Below are 13752 nucleotides of genomic sequence, written 5' to 3' on the forward strand. Positions count from 1 at the left end.
AGGGCTGAGTACTAAGACGATTAATGGGCATGAGACAAAGTGCTTGGAGAGCTTGTGAGCGACACATGAACTTTAGCGAAATGGGGGGGGGGGGGGGAGGGGGGGTCCATACGTATTTTTTCCTCTTCCTGCGTTTGCCTCAGATGAATGGGCTTTTCAGATTTAAGAAAGTACATGGCTGAAATACAAAGAGAGGCTCATCTATCAGAGCTGAATAGTGAGAGAAAATCCTATGGCTGTGTGGAAGTGAGGGGGGAGGGGAGGGGGGAGGGGGGGGGGGAGCTGTTGGTCTCTGATTAGACCCAGGGCCAGTTACGCTCAGGGTTTGCAGCGCAAACATCAATCCTCTATTCTCCCCCTCCAAAGCCTTTGAACCACAGGAGACACTTTCTTCATGGCAAGCTCTGTTTTAATAAAGATTCTCTCAGAAACTAGCTAACACATGTTATTGAACATTTAATGCAACTCGGTTGTTTTTTTCCTTCGTGGCAGATGTGATCAGATGAAAAACAAACGTTCAACATCACCAATGTCAGTTTGACAACATTAAGGCAGGCTGCAGATCCATCGCTCAAACGTGAGCTGTCAACAGAAGTGTCAGACAGTGAGTGACGATGTGGATTGGGCTGAGAGGGGGGAAAAACACATTGAAAACAGTCCTCTTTAGAGAGAAAATCACTCTCAACATATCGTGTAGAAAATAGTGATGAATTTTCAGATTAAGTTTGGGTCTGCTAAACACATAGTTGAAAAGAATGTAATCAATTAAACACTGAGAGAGAGAGAGAGACATGGAAAGCTTTTATAATGGTTTTGAAGGCACCAGGATCTTCTTAATTTTTTATGCGGTTTTATGTGCATCCAAAGTATAAATTGGCCTCCAGTTTTCTGTGGTGACAAGAGGTAAACACCAAATTCCAATAACTGTCAGTCGAACATTAAATCAAACTGACATCTCACTAAAAAGCCCGGGCCATGAAAAATTAACAGGCAGATTTTGAGGAGCCTTGGAAGTGAGTTGTTTTCTTCTCACCTCTATGTAGTGCACCGCCTGGGTAGGCACCACTATGTAGTGCACCGTCTGGGTAGGCACCACTATGTAGTGCACCGCCTGGGTAGGCACCTCTATGTAGTGCACCGCCTGGGTAGGCACCACTATGTAGTGCACCGCCTGGCTAGGCACCACTATGTAGTGCACCGCCTGGGTAGGCACCACTATGTAGTGCACCGCCTGGGTAGGCACCTCTATGTAGTGCACCGCCTGGGTAGGCACCTCTATGTGTAGCTGGTGGGATTCACATGCAGTGCATTATTTTGGCTTGTATTAGACTACTGGGTTTTGGGTTGTATTAGACTACTGGGTTTTGGTTGTATTAGACTACTGGGTTTTGGTTGTTTTAGACTACTGGGTTTTGGTTGTATTAGACTACTGGGTTTTGGTTTATATTATACTACTGGGTTTTGGTTGTATTAGACTACTGGGTTTTGGTTTATATTAGACTACTGGGTTTTGGGTTGTATTAGACTACTGGGTTTTGGGTGGTACTAGACTACTGGGTTTTGGGTTGTACTAGACTACTGGATTTTGGGTTGTACTAGACTACTGGATTTTTGGTTGTATTAGACTACTGGGTTTTGGGTTGTACTAGACTACTGGATTTTTGGTTGTACTAGACTACTGGATTTTTGGTTGTTTTAGACTACTGGGTTTTGGTTGTATTAGACTACTGGGTTTTGGTTGTATTAGACTACTGGGTTTTGGTTGTATTAGACTACTGGGTTTTGGTTGTATTAGACTACTGGGTTTTGGTTGTATTAGACTACTGGGTTGTGGTTGTATTAGACTACTGGGTTTTGGTTGTATTAGACTATTGGGTTTTGGGTTGTATTAGACTACTGGGTTTTGGGTGGTACTAGACTACTGGGTTTTGGGTTGTATTAGACTACTGGGTTTAGGTTTATATTAGACTACTGGGTTTTGGGTTGTATTAGACTACTGGGTTTTGGGTTGTTTTAGACTACTGGGTTTTGGGTGGTACTAGACTACTGGGTTTTGGGTTGTATTAGACTACTGGGTTTTGGGTTGTATTAGACTACTGGGTTTTGGTTGTATTAGACTACTGGGTTTAGGTTTATATTAGACTACTGGGTTTTGGTTTGTATTAGACTACTGGGTTTTGGTTGTATTAGACTACTGGGTTTTGGGTTGTATTAGACTACTGGGTTTTGGTTGTATTAGACTACTGGGTTTTGGTTGTATTAGACTACTGGGTTTTGGTTGTATTAGACTACTGGGTTTTGGTTTGTATTAGACTACTGGGTTTTGGTTTGTATTAGACTACTGGGTTTTGGGTTGTATTAGACTACTGGGTTTTGGGTTGTATTAGACTACTGGGTTTTGGTTGTATTAGACTACTGGGTTTTGGGTGGTACTAGACTACTGGGTTTTGGGTTGTATTAGACTACTGGGTTTTGGTTGTATTAGACTACTGGGTTTTGGTTGTATTAGACTACTGGGTTTTGGGTTGTATTAGACTACTGGGGTTTGGTTGTATTAGACTACTGGGTTTTGGTTGTATTAGACTACTGGGTTTTGGTTGTATTAGACTACTGGGTTCTGGTTTATATTAGACTACTGGGTTTTGGGTTGTATTAGACTACTGGGTTTTGGTTTACATTAGACTACTGGGTTTTGGGTTGTATTAGACTACTGGGTTTTGGGTGGTACTAGACTACAGGGTTTTGGGTTGTATTAGACTACTGGGTTTTGGTTGTATTAGACTACTGGGTTTTGGGTTGTATTAGACTACTGGGTTTTGGTTTATATTAGACTACTGGGTTTTGGTTTGTATTAGACTACTGGGTTTTGGTTTACATTAGACTACTGGGTTTTGGGTTGTATTAGACTACTGGGTTTTGGGTGGTACTAGACTACTGGGTTTTGGGTTGTATTAGACTACTGGGGTTTGGTTGTATTGGACTACTGGGTTTTGGGTTGTATTAGACTACTGGGTTTTGGTTTATATTAGACTACTGGGTTTTGGTTGTATTAGACTACTGGGTTTTGGTTGTATTAGACTACTGGGTTTTGGTTTGTTTTAGACTACTGGGTTTTGGGTTGTATTAGACTACTGGTTTTTGGTTGTATTAGACTACTGGGTTTTGGTTTGTTTTAGACTACTGGGTTTTGGTTGTATTAGACTACTGGGTTTTGGTTGTATTAGACTACTGGGTTTTGGTTGTATTAGACTACTGGGTTTTGGTTTGTTTTAGACTACTGGGTTTTGGTTGTATTAGACTACTGGGTTTTGGTTGTATTAGACTACTGGGTTTTGGTTGTATTAGACTACTGGGTTTTGGGTGGTACTAGACTACTGGGTTTTGGGTTGAATTAGACTACTGGGTTTTGGTTTATATTAGACTACTGGGTTTTGGGTTGTATTAGACTACTGGGTTTTGGTTGTATTAGACTACTGGGTTTTGGTTGTATTAGACTACTGGGTTTTGGTTGTATTAGACTACTGGGTTTTGGGTTGTATTAGACTACTGGGTTTTGGTTTGTATTAGACTACTGGGTTTTGGTTGTATTAGACTACTGGGTTTTGGTTGTATTATACTTTTGGGTTTTGGTTGTATTAGACTACTGGGTTTTGGTTGTATTAGACTACTGGGTTTTGGTTTGTATTATACTACTGGGTTTTGGTTGTATTAGACTACTGGGTTTTGGTTGTATTAGACTACTGGGTTTTGGTTGTACTAGACTACTGGGTTTTGGGTTGTATTAGACTACTGGGTTTTGGTTTGTTTTAGACTACTGGGTTTTGGTTGTATTAGACTACTGGGTTTTGGTTGTATTAGACTACTGGGTTTTGGTTGTATTAGACTACTGGGTTTTGGGTTGTATTAGACTACTGGGTTTTGGTTTATATTAGACTACTGGTTTTTGCTTTGTTCCAAGAATGATTTACTTGTATTTATTTTCTGTCGTGGACTTAATCAATCCACCCTGAGATGCTGTCCTTGACTTTCACCCTTGTCTCTGGAGGAGACTACACGTTGTCTATTCTGTTATCCACAAAAGAGGGTTATAGTGTTTCTGTGGGCTCAGTGGGTCACAAAAAAAGTATTGGGCTCATATAAAGAGCAGGGTTCAGAGGGAGCAGAGTAGAAATCTAGAGAAGAGGAGAAAACGAGAAGAGAAGCAGAGATAATATCTTACAATTAAAGTCTTAAGTATCCTTGTGGTTCTGTTCTGGGTCTGTCTATACATCTACACTCTTAGAAGTAAAGGAGCCTGGGAGAACCTTTTGGGGTTCTAAAAATTGCCACACGGGGTAACCTTTTCAGTTCAAAAAAGGTTTTCCCTCTCAAAAGGGTATTCGGGGAACCCCGGTGTAAACATTCAAATTGTAAAATGGTTGTGATAGAGGGGTTCGATTTTGACTATTTTTATAATATATTGTGGAGGTTTCAGCCTATCAGATGGCTTATTAGAGGCATAGCTTATTAGAGTGAATGTCATTCCTTTTAATCATGTTAAGTTTGTGCACTACAAATAAAACTATTCTTGAATATTTATGCATATTACATATTCTAATATAATACTAAAGAATGGCTGCCCCTAAAAAGCAACTTCTTGTTTTAAAAATGGCCTGTGGCTTCGATATGAATCCGAACATTTATTATAGTGTCAAAATTTACTACAAAGTGTAAATAGGAGATTTGCAAGACATTAGGAAAAAATGGTATGTCACGGAATGAAGGGAACCATAACAGTTTTCTGTTGGTTGGGTTTATTTTAATCCTACCCACGCACCCACAGCTGGCAGCACCCAATTAATCATTAATTTGGTGGTAATACTTATGGTAAATTTGGTTTGACATGTGATATCCTTATTGGGCTAGTACATGGGACAATATTTTGAAAGGTCAATAGCTACAAATTTCAATTACTTAAAAACCTCAAACCAACATACAAATGATTTAATGAGAGAACTAAAAGATGTGCAACATGAAAATATTGTCCCATTTACATCGTGTAATTAATTGACGGTCCCTAACTATCCCCAGAGATGGGCTATCCAAAGTCAAACCAATTTTGTCAAGGTTGCACACCAGCCAGGTAAAGCTAATTGGCTAAATAATTTGGCTAACTCTTCCCACCTTGCGAAAACACACAAGAGACACCTACATCTAACTACACCCTGAAAGCAACTCACGTTTGAATTAATTCAAGGACGCTTGCATTTTATAATAAACCAAATCTAAAAAGAGTCTAAATCAGGAAGTGCAGTTACACTTTAACATTGCTGATTACATACAGTGCCTGTAGAAAGTATTCATACCCCTTGACTTTTCTACATGTTGTTGTGTCACAGACTGAATTTAAAAAATGATCTACACACCATACACTCGAAGTGAAAACATGTTTTTAGAAATGTTAGCAAATCAATTGAAAATTAAATACAGAAATATCTAATTTACATAAGTATTCACAACCATGAGTCAATACTTTGTAGAGGCATCTTTGGCAGTGATTGCAGAGTCTTTCTGGGTAAGTCTCTAAGAGCTTTCCACAACTGGATTATGCATACTTGACCGTTATGATTTTTTTAATTCTTCAAGCTCTGTAAAATTAGTTATTGATTATTGCTGGACACCAATTTTCAGGTCTTGCAATAGATTTTCAAGTAGACCAAAACAGTATCTCGGCCATTGAGGAACATTCACTGTCTTCTTGGTAAGCAAATCCAGTGTAAATTTGGCCTTGTGTTTTAGGTTATTGTGTTTTAGGTTATTGTTTTAGGTTATTGGTATTAATCTTCCAGTGTCTGGTGGAAAGCAGACTGATGCAGGTTTTCCTCTAGGATTTTGCCTGTGCTAAGCTCCATTTCATTTATTTTTTATCCTGAAAAACTCCCCAGTCCTTAATGATTACATTTATACCCATAACATGATGCAGCCACCACTATGCTTGAAAATATTGGAGAGTAGTACTCAGTAATGTGATGTCTTGGATTTGCCCCAAACAAAACACTTTGTATTCAGGACATGAAGTTATTTTCTTCGACACATTTTTAGCAGTATTAATTTAGTGCCTTGTTGCAAACAGGATGCATGTTTTGGAATATTTTTATTCTGCATAGTCTTCCTTCTTTTCACTCTGTCAATTAGGTTATGCAACTGATCGGCATCAGACCGTAAGGTGCTACAAAGAGTAGTGCATACAGCCCAGTACATCACCGGGGCCAAGCTTCCTGCCATCCAGGACCTATATACTAGGCGGTGTCAGAGGAAGGCCCAAAAAATTGTCAAAGTATCCAGTCACCCAAGTCATAGACTATTCTCTCTTCTACCGCTTGGCAAGCGGTACCGGAGCACCAAGTCTAGGTCCAAAAGGCTCCTTAACAAGGCATTGGCATTGGAAAACCACTCTGGTCTTTGTGGTTGAATCTGTGTTTGAAATTCACTGCTTGACTCTGGGACCTTACAGATAATTGTATGTGTGGGGTACAGACATGAGGAGTCATAGAAAAATCTTTTTAAAGACAAGTATTCAAAAATTAAAGGAGAGTCACACACTCTAGGAGCTCAGATGCAATAATTGAATAAGCTAATATCCAACGTTTCGACAGACAAGCTGTCTTCAGATGAACACTGATCTGAGATGAAGACAGTTGGATATTAGCTTATTCAATTATTGCATCTGAGCTCCTAGAGTGTGTGGCTCTCCTTTAATTTTTCAAGTGTTCTACTCCGCTGGCCAGCACCTCGACTAAATAGGTGTGCATTTCTTTCGCCTCTAAACACGTGTATTGCGAACAGAGTGAGTCCATGCAACTTATTATGTGACTTTTTTTTACTCCTGAACTTATTTAGGCTTGCCATAACAAATGGGTTGAATAGTTTTAAATTTGAATTAATTTGTAAAAAAATAAACCTAATTCCACTTTGACATTATGGGGTATTGTGTGTAGGTCAGTGACCAAAAATGGAAATGTAATCCATTTTAAATTCAGGCTGTAACACAACAACATGTGGAAAAAGACAAGGGGTGTGAACTGTATAGAAATAATGTGGTAAAGCTTTCAACTTGGAGATTTGCAGAGGATCTTGATGAACTCATACACCTCTGTAAGCATCAATGAGACTACAAAACTGTCAGTGTTCAACCTTAACATTTGATGACAATACAACAGAACACAAATTACATTTACTCGAACTGGTGGCCTAAAAATATATCTATCTGAAAGCCACGTCCCTCCCAAGACATGCCTCCAGTCCAGGGTTCGTCCAGGAATCCTTTACTACAGTACATTGAAACATTAAAGGTTCCTCCAAGAATCTCTCATCTAAAAAAAGGTGCAATAATGAACCATCCATTGACTCATAGTGGTTCTTTGAGGAACTCCAGGGGTTCCTTGGGAATCTCCAGGGGTTCCTTGAGAATCTCCAGGGGTTCCTTGAGAATCTCCAGGGGTTCGTTTAGAATCTCCAGGGGTTCCTTGAGAATCTCCAGGGGTTCCAAGAGAATCTCCAGGGGTTCCAAGAGAATCTCCAGGGGTTCCAAGAGAATATCCAGGGGTTCCAAGATAATCTCCAGGGGTTCCTTGAGGGTATCCAGGGTTCTTTGAGGAACTGCAGGGGTTCCTCAAGAAATCTACATGGTTCCTTGAGGGTCTCCAGGGTTCCTCAAGGATCTCCAAGGTTCCTTGAGTCACTACTAATTCTTAGACTGTACATGCTGGTAGAGAGGAGTGCAAGCAATAGAAGAGCAGCATCAGACATCTCAAGAGAATGTTTTAGAATTGTCTGATCAACTCATCACAATATTAACACTTCAAAGTTAGAACATCGGTGCTTCAATCATTGGTCTTGCTTAAACCAATGTCCATAACATAATCGTTGCCAGGGAAAAATAATTCCAGGGTATGGTGAACCTTAACATGTCATGTAGTTTTAGACATGTGAAGCAGCATAGTGCATCAACAGTGCTGGCGGCCCATGGCTCCGGGCCTTTGGCTGTCTGAAGGAGGAATTCACAGTTCAGAGAACTCTCCCGGAGATGGGAGCTGGAGAAATCCTTGATGCCCCGCACAATGAGGCCATTTCAGAGTGGATCACGGCAGTGTCTTACCGGGATATGGGAGAGGGAAGGCATTATGACAGGCCGATGAAGAATTTATTTGAAATGTCTCTGGGTGTTGAGAAGATTTATGAGCTCCCTGAGAAGCTACGAGGAGAACGTTAGAGTGCAGCGCACAAAGAACAGAAGACTTTCATACAAAACCCTCCCCCAAATAGAACAAAGTGACTATGAAATTAAATGTATAGATAAGTTACTGTAGTAATCTATTATACGCTAGTGGTGGGTGTCTATTACAAGGACTGTTCTACATAAATTTACTTTAAAAAGTAATCGTACTAAATCAAGTGTTTCTGATGTTTATTTTATATAACGGTGCCTAATCACAGTGTTTGATCAGATTAGCAAGATTAGCAATGTCCTCAGCAGTTTGGAGTGAATGTCTGGAGATATTGAAAAAAAAAGGAGGAAGAGTGAGAAAAATGAGGGGAGTGTAGGACAAAGGAGTAATGTGGCCTGACAGCAAAGCCCGTACTAAGTTTGCTGTTGACAGCCTGAACTATGGTGACACCAGCTCCCAGCGACGACAGACTGAGAGAGGAACCACAGTCTCTTTCTACAAAAAAAATCCCTATTTGTGGGCTCTCTAGAAACAGCTCTCAGCTAGTCTCTAAAGCTCATGAGAATAAATGAAGTAACATTGCTCTAAATTAGTAAGTGTTTGGCTTCACTGCTTTAAAAATGGGCTGGAGATATGCATAATACCTCAGAAAAAAAAGCACTGCCTGCTTTGGGTAGACTAAATTACTCTGGATTGTAACCGTTAGAAACAGAGAAAGAGTTGTAGACGTCCCAGACTTTTATTTAGTGCGATACGCGCCGTTGTCTTTGTACATCAGAGACTTAATCCTTCTTGTGTACTGAAAGGATAACCCTTTAATAATTGAAAGAGAACGCTTGAATGTAATATGTGAACCAATCAATATCCTTCTCCCGCCTCCTCTATGTCCACCCAATTAATTATCTGATTTAGACCGGGAACAGATCCACCCTACAGGGGACCCTGTTGGTTGAGATAAGAAGAGAAGTATCTCAAACTGACACACTCATACTGGGCAGTGGATTTGTAGAGTGTGGGTTTATATAATAAACTACATTTCGTTCAGTGCTCCAAACATAAAACAGATGTCCCACTGTTGCCCGTCTCAGTGTGTTGTTAAATATATTCATACAGCCAGGCTGACTGATAGGGAGTGCATACGCTTATAGCAGGTGCATAAACAATCCAGAGTTTATAAATGATAGATTGAGGTAGGGGGAATTGTTCGGGTTCCCCATAGCCCGAGATGAATAGAGTCAGGTCTTACACTGATAACGCTTCTCGTCTTCATATAGATATTGTTAGGACTGCGTCTACGGTCAAGGACGACGCATTCAGGGACAGTCTATTCTTCAACTTGAATTAAATATTCATTGTCTTTGCGAGAAGGGTCATTTCAATTCTATTCCTCCAGGCTTTCACAGTCATCACATAACTCACAATGGAAAGGCCAGCAACAGTTCATTCATTGTTCCGCTCCTCAAGCACCAAAATGTACTCTGTCGTTGGTTGGGTTTGAAAATTAAGGTTTTCATTGACCCCTACCTTCTGCATCAGGGTATGATGTTACCTTCGACAAATAGTCAGTTCATCACAAGTGCATTTCACATCGGTATTCAATAGACGAGGAATGAATGGTTCTGGGCAGCAATACCATTCTGTAGGATGTGATAAAAAGCACTTTAGCTGAATTGTATTGCACCCCTGCACTGCAGAATGTATGGCATCACGCTCTTTCTCTTCACTGCAGAATGTATGGCATCGCGCTCTTGCTCTTCACTGCAGAATGTATGGCATCACGCTCTTTCTCTTCACTGCAGAATGTATGGCATCACGCTCTTTCTCTTCACTGCAGAATGTATGGCATCACGCTCTTTCTCTTCACTGCAGAATGTATGGCATCACGCTCTTTCTCTTCACTGCAGAATGTATGGCATCACGCTCTTTCTCTTCACTGCAGAATGTATGGCATCACGCTCTTTCTCTTCACTGCAGAATGTGTGTTATCACGCTCTTTCTCTTCACTGCAGAATGTGTGTTATCACGCTCTTTCTCTTCACTGCAGAATGTATGGCATCACGCTCTTTCTCTTCACTGCAGAATGTATGGCATCACGCTCTTTCTCTTCACTGCAGAATGTATGGCATCACGCTCTTTCTCTTCACTGCAGAATGTATGGCATCACGCTCTTTCTCTTCACTGCAGAATGTATGGCATCACGCTCTTGCTCTTCACTGCAGAATGTATGGCATCACGCTCTTTCTCTTCACTGCAGAATGTATGGCATCACGCTCTTTCTCTTCACTGCAGAATGTATGGCATCACGCTCTTGCTCTTCACTGCAGAATGTATGGCATCACGCTCTTGCTCTTCACTGCAGAATGTATGGCATCACGCTCTTGCTCTTCACTGCAGAATGTATGGCATCGCGCTCTTTCTCTTCACTGCAGAATGTATGGCATCACGATCTTTCTCTTCACTGCAGAATGTATGGCATCATCATTTCTCTTCACTGCAGAATGTATGGCATCATCATTTCTCTTCACTGCAGAATGTATGGCATCACGCTCTTTCTCTTCACTGCAGAATGTGTGTTATCACGCTATTTCTCTTCACTGCAGAATGTATGGCATCACGCTCTTTCTCTTCACTGCAGAATGTGTGTTATCACGCTCTTTCTCTTCACTGCAGAATGTGTGGCATCACGCTCTTTCTCTTCACTGCAGAATGTATGGCATCACGCTCTTTCTCTTCACTGCAGAATGTGTGTTATCACGCTCTTTCTCTTCACTGCAGAATGTATGGCATCACGCTCTTTCTCTTCACTGCAGAATGTATGGCATCACGCTCTTTCTCTTCACTGCAGAATGTATGGCATCACGCTCTTTCTCTTCACTGCAGAATGTATGGCATCACGCTCTTTCTCTTCACTGCAGAATGTATGGCATTACCCTCTTTCTCTTCACTGCAGAATGTATGGCATCGCGCTCTTGATCTTCACTGCAGAATGTATGGCATCACGCTCTTTCTCTGTTACTGTAGTTTGAAGTGTTGTTAGACAGTGTAGTTTGAAGTGTTGTTAGACAGTGTAGTTTGAAGTTTTGTTAGACAGTGTTGTTAGACAGTGTAGTTTGAAGTGTTGTTAGACAGTGTTGTTAGACAGTGTAGTTTGAAGTGTTGTTAGACAGTGTTGTTAGACAGTGTAGTTTGAAGTGTTGTTAGACAGTGTTGTTAGACAGTGTAGTTTGAAGTGTTGTTAGACAGTGTAGTTTGAAGTGTTGTTAGACAGTGTAGTTTGAAGTTGTTAGACAGTGTAGTTTGAAGTGTTGTTAGACAGTGTAGTTTGAAGTGTTGTTAGACAGTGTAGTTTGAAGTGTTGTTAGACAGTGTTGTTAGACAGTGTAGTTTGAAGTGTTGTTAGACAGTGTAGTTTGAAGTTTTGTTAGACAGTGTTGTTAGACAGTGTAGTTTGAAGTGTTGTTAGACAGTGTTGTTAGACAGTGTAGTTTGAAGTTGTTAGACAGTGTAGTTTGAAGTGTTGTTAGACAGTGTATTTTTGCTCCACAGTGAAGATGTAAATTAGTCCCTAGGAGAGAAGTCTGCAATTTTGTTGCAGCTTTCTAATTTCTCTTTCTAACACAGAGGCACGTTCACACAGCCATACACAGAAAAACACTCAAAACCTCTGTTTGCATAATTTGTTGACTGTCTGTTCCTATGAGACTAAGAAACGTGTGTGTGTGTGTGTGTGTGTGTGTGTATGTGTGTGTGTGTGTGTGTGTGTGTGTGTGTGTTTCAGATGAAGCAAATCTAATATTTTCCATGTCTGCTTTGTTTACTGTCAAAGGGCAGCCAAACTTAATAGAGTTTTTAAGTAAGGAATTAATTTCACATAGAGGTTTAATGAAATGGTTCACAACACTAACCCTGTTTCCTCAGTCACACTTGTGCCTGTGTGTGTGTCTATGTGTGTGTGTGTGTGTGTTTGTGTGTTTGTGTGTGTGTGTGTGTGTGTGTGTGTGTGTGTGTGTGTGTGTCTACTCCTGGGTAGGGGTTGGTAGTTGTTGCCGTCAGTGTGGTATGACCATGATCGCTCTGACAATTGAACAGGAGAAGAAAAAAAAAAACACCTTCTGCCCGACTGTTTTCCCCATCCTGTTATGGAAATGAGATTTTCCATCTCACTTCATCTTCAGTGGTTAAATACCTCTCATCAGTGAGGAGGAATGTCTGTTAACAAATATCCTCCCTTGTAAGCATCCTGTTGTTTTCCGAGCTTAAGCAAATTTCAGCTTCTGCTACCTTGGAAAAACAGATTATCGGGAAGACAGTGCAAATTGCAATGTGCTGTGCAAGGAATGTCACTTTACCGTCTGAATCAGATTTACTTAAATGTGGCTGAAAATTACTGCTTAAACCAAATGAAGCCAGACTCTTGAATTTAGCTCAACAGCAGCATGAATTATCTCCCACACTTTAATTTCTTATTACTGTGCACAGACTTGGATTGGGACTCATTATGGCAATCTCAACTGTCAGAGAGAAAATATACAGTCTGTACAAATTCCAACCTTTTGGAGGAGTGTGACGGAGAAAATAATGTTAGTACTGTGACCAGTTTGAAAAATCCCATTTCATTAAACCTCTATGTGAAATTAATTCCATATTTTAAATATCAATTAAGATTGGCTGTCCTTGACAGCAAACAAAGCAGACATGGAAAATAGTAACAGCAGAGGTTTTTTGAAGCAAATTTCTTAATCTGAGAGAATTAATAAGCGAGGTTCCATGAATCACTGGCTGGGTTGTGTTCTGGAGGACTGGCTGGGTTGTGTTCTGGAGGACTGGCTGAGTTATGTTCTGGAGGACTGGCTGAGTTGTGTTCTGGAGGACTGGTTGGGTTGTGTTCTGGAGGACTGGTTGGGTTGTGTTCTGGAGGACTGGCTGTGTTGTGTTCTGGAGGACTGGTTGGGTTGTGTTCTGGAGGACTGGTTGGGTTGTGTTCTGGAGGACTGGCTGTGTTGTGTTCTGGAAGACTGGTTGGGTTGTGTTCTGGAGGACTGGCTGAGTTGTGTTCTGGAGGACTGGCTGTGTTGTGTTCTGGAAGACTGGCTGGGTTGTGTTCTGGAGGACTGACTGGGTTGTGTTCTGGAGGACTGGCTGGGTTGTGTTCTGGAGGACTGGCTGGGTTGTGTTCTGGAGGACTGGCTGGGTTGTGTTCTCTGCTTAGCCTTTCTGATTAGCCTCTCTGCTTAGCCTCTCTGATTAGCCTCTCTGCTTAGCCTCTCTGATTAGCATCTCTGATTAGCCTCTCTGATTAGCCTCTCTGCTTAGCCTTTCCGATTAGCCTCTCTGCTTAGCCTTTCTGATTAGCCTCTCTGCTTAGCCTCTCTGCTTAGCCTCTCTGATTAGCCTCTCTGCTTAGCCTTTCTGATTAGCCTCTCTGATTAGCCTCTCTGCATAGCCTCTCTGCTTAGCCTCTCTGCTTACCGGCACAATGGCAGGCTAGCCAGAGACTCAGCCCCTTAATGGAGTCCGCTATCACCAAGCACACTCCAAACATTCC

The sequence above is a fragment of the Oncorhynchus mykiss genome, chromosome 3, assembly GCF_057628025.1.
Source record: "Oncorhynchus mykiss isolate SJ-2025 chromosome 3, ASM5762802v1, whole genome shotgun sequence".
NCBI lineage: Eukaryota > Metazoa > Chordata > Actinopteri > Salmoniformes > Salmonidae > Oncorhynchus > Oncorhynchus mykiss.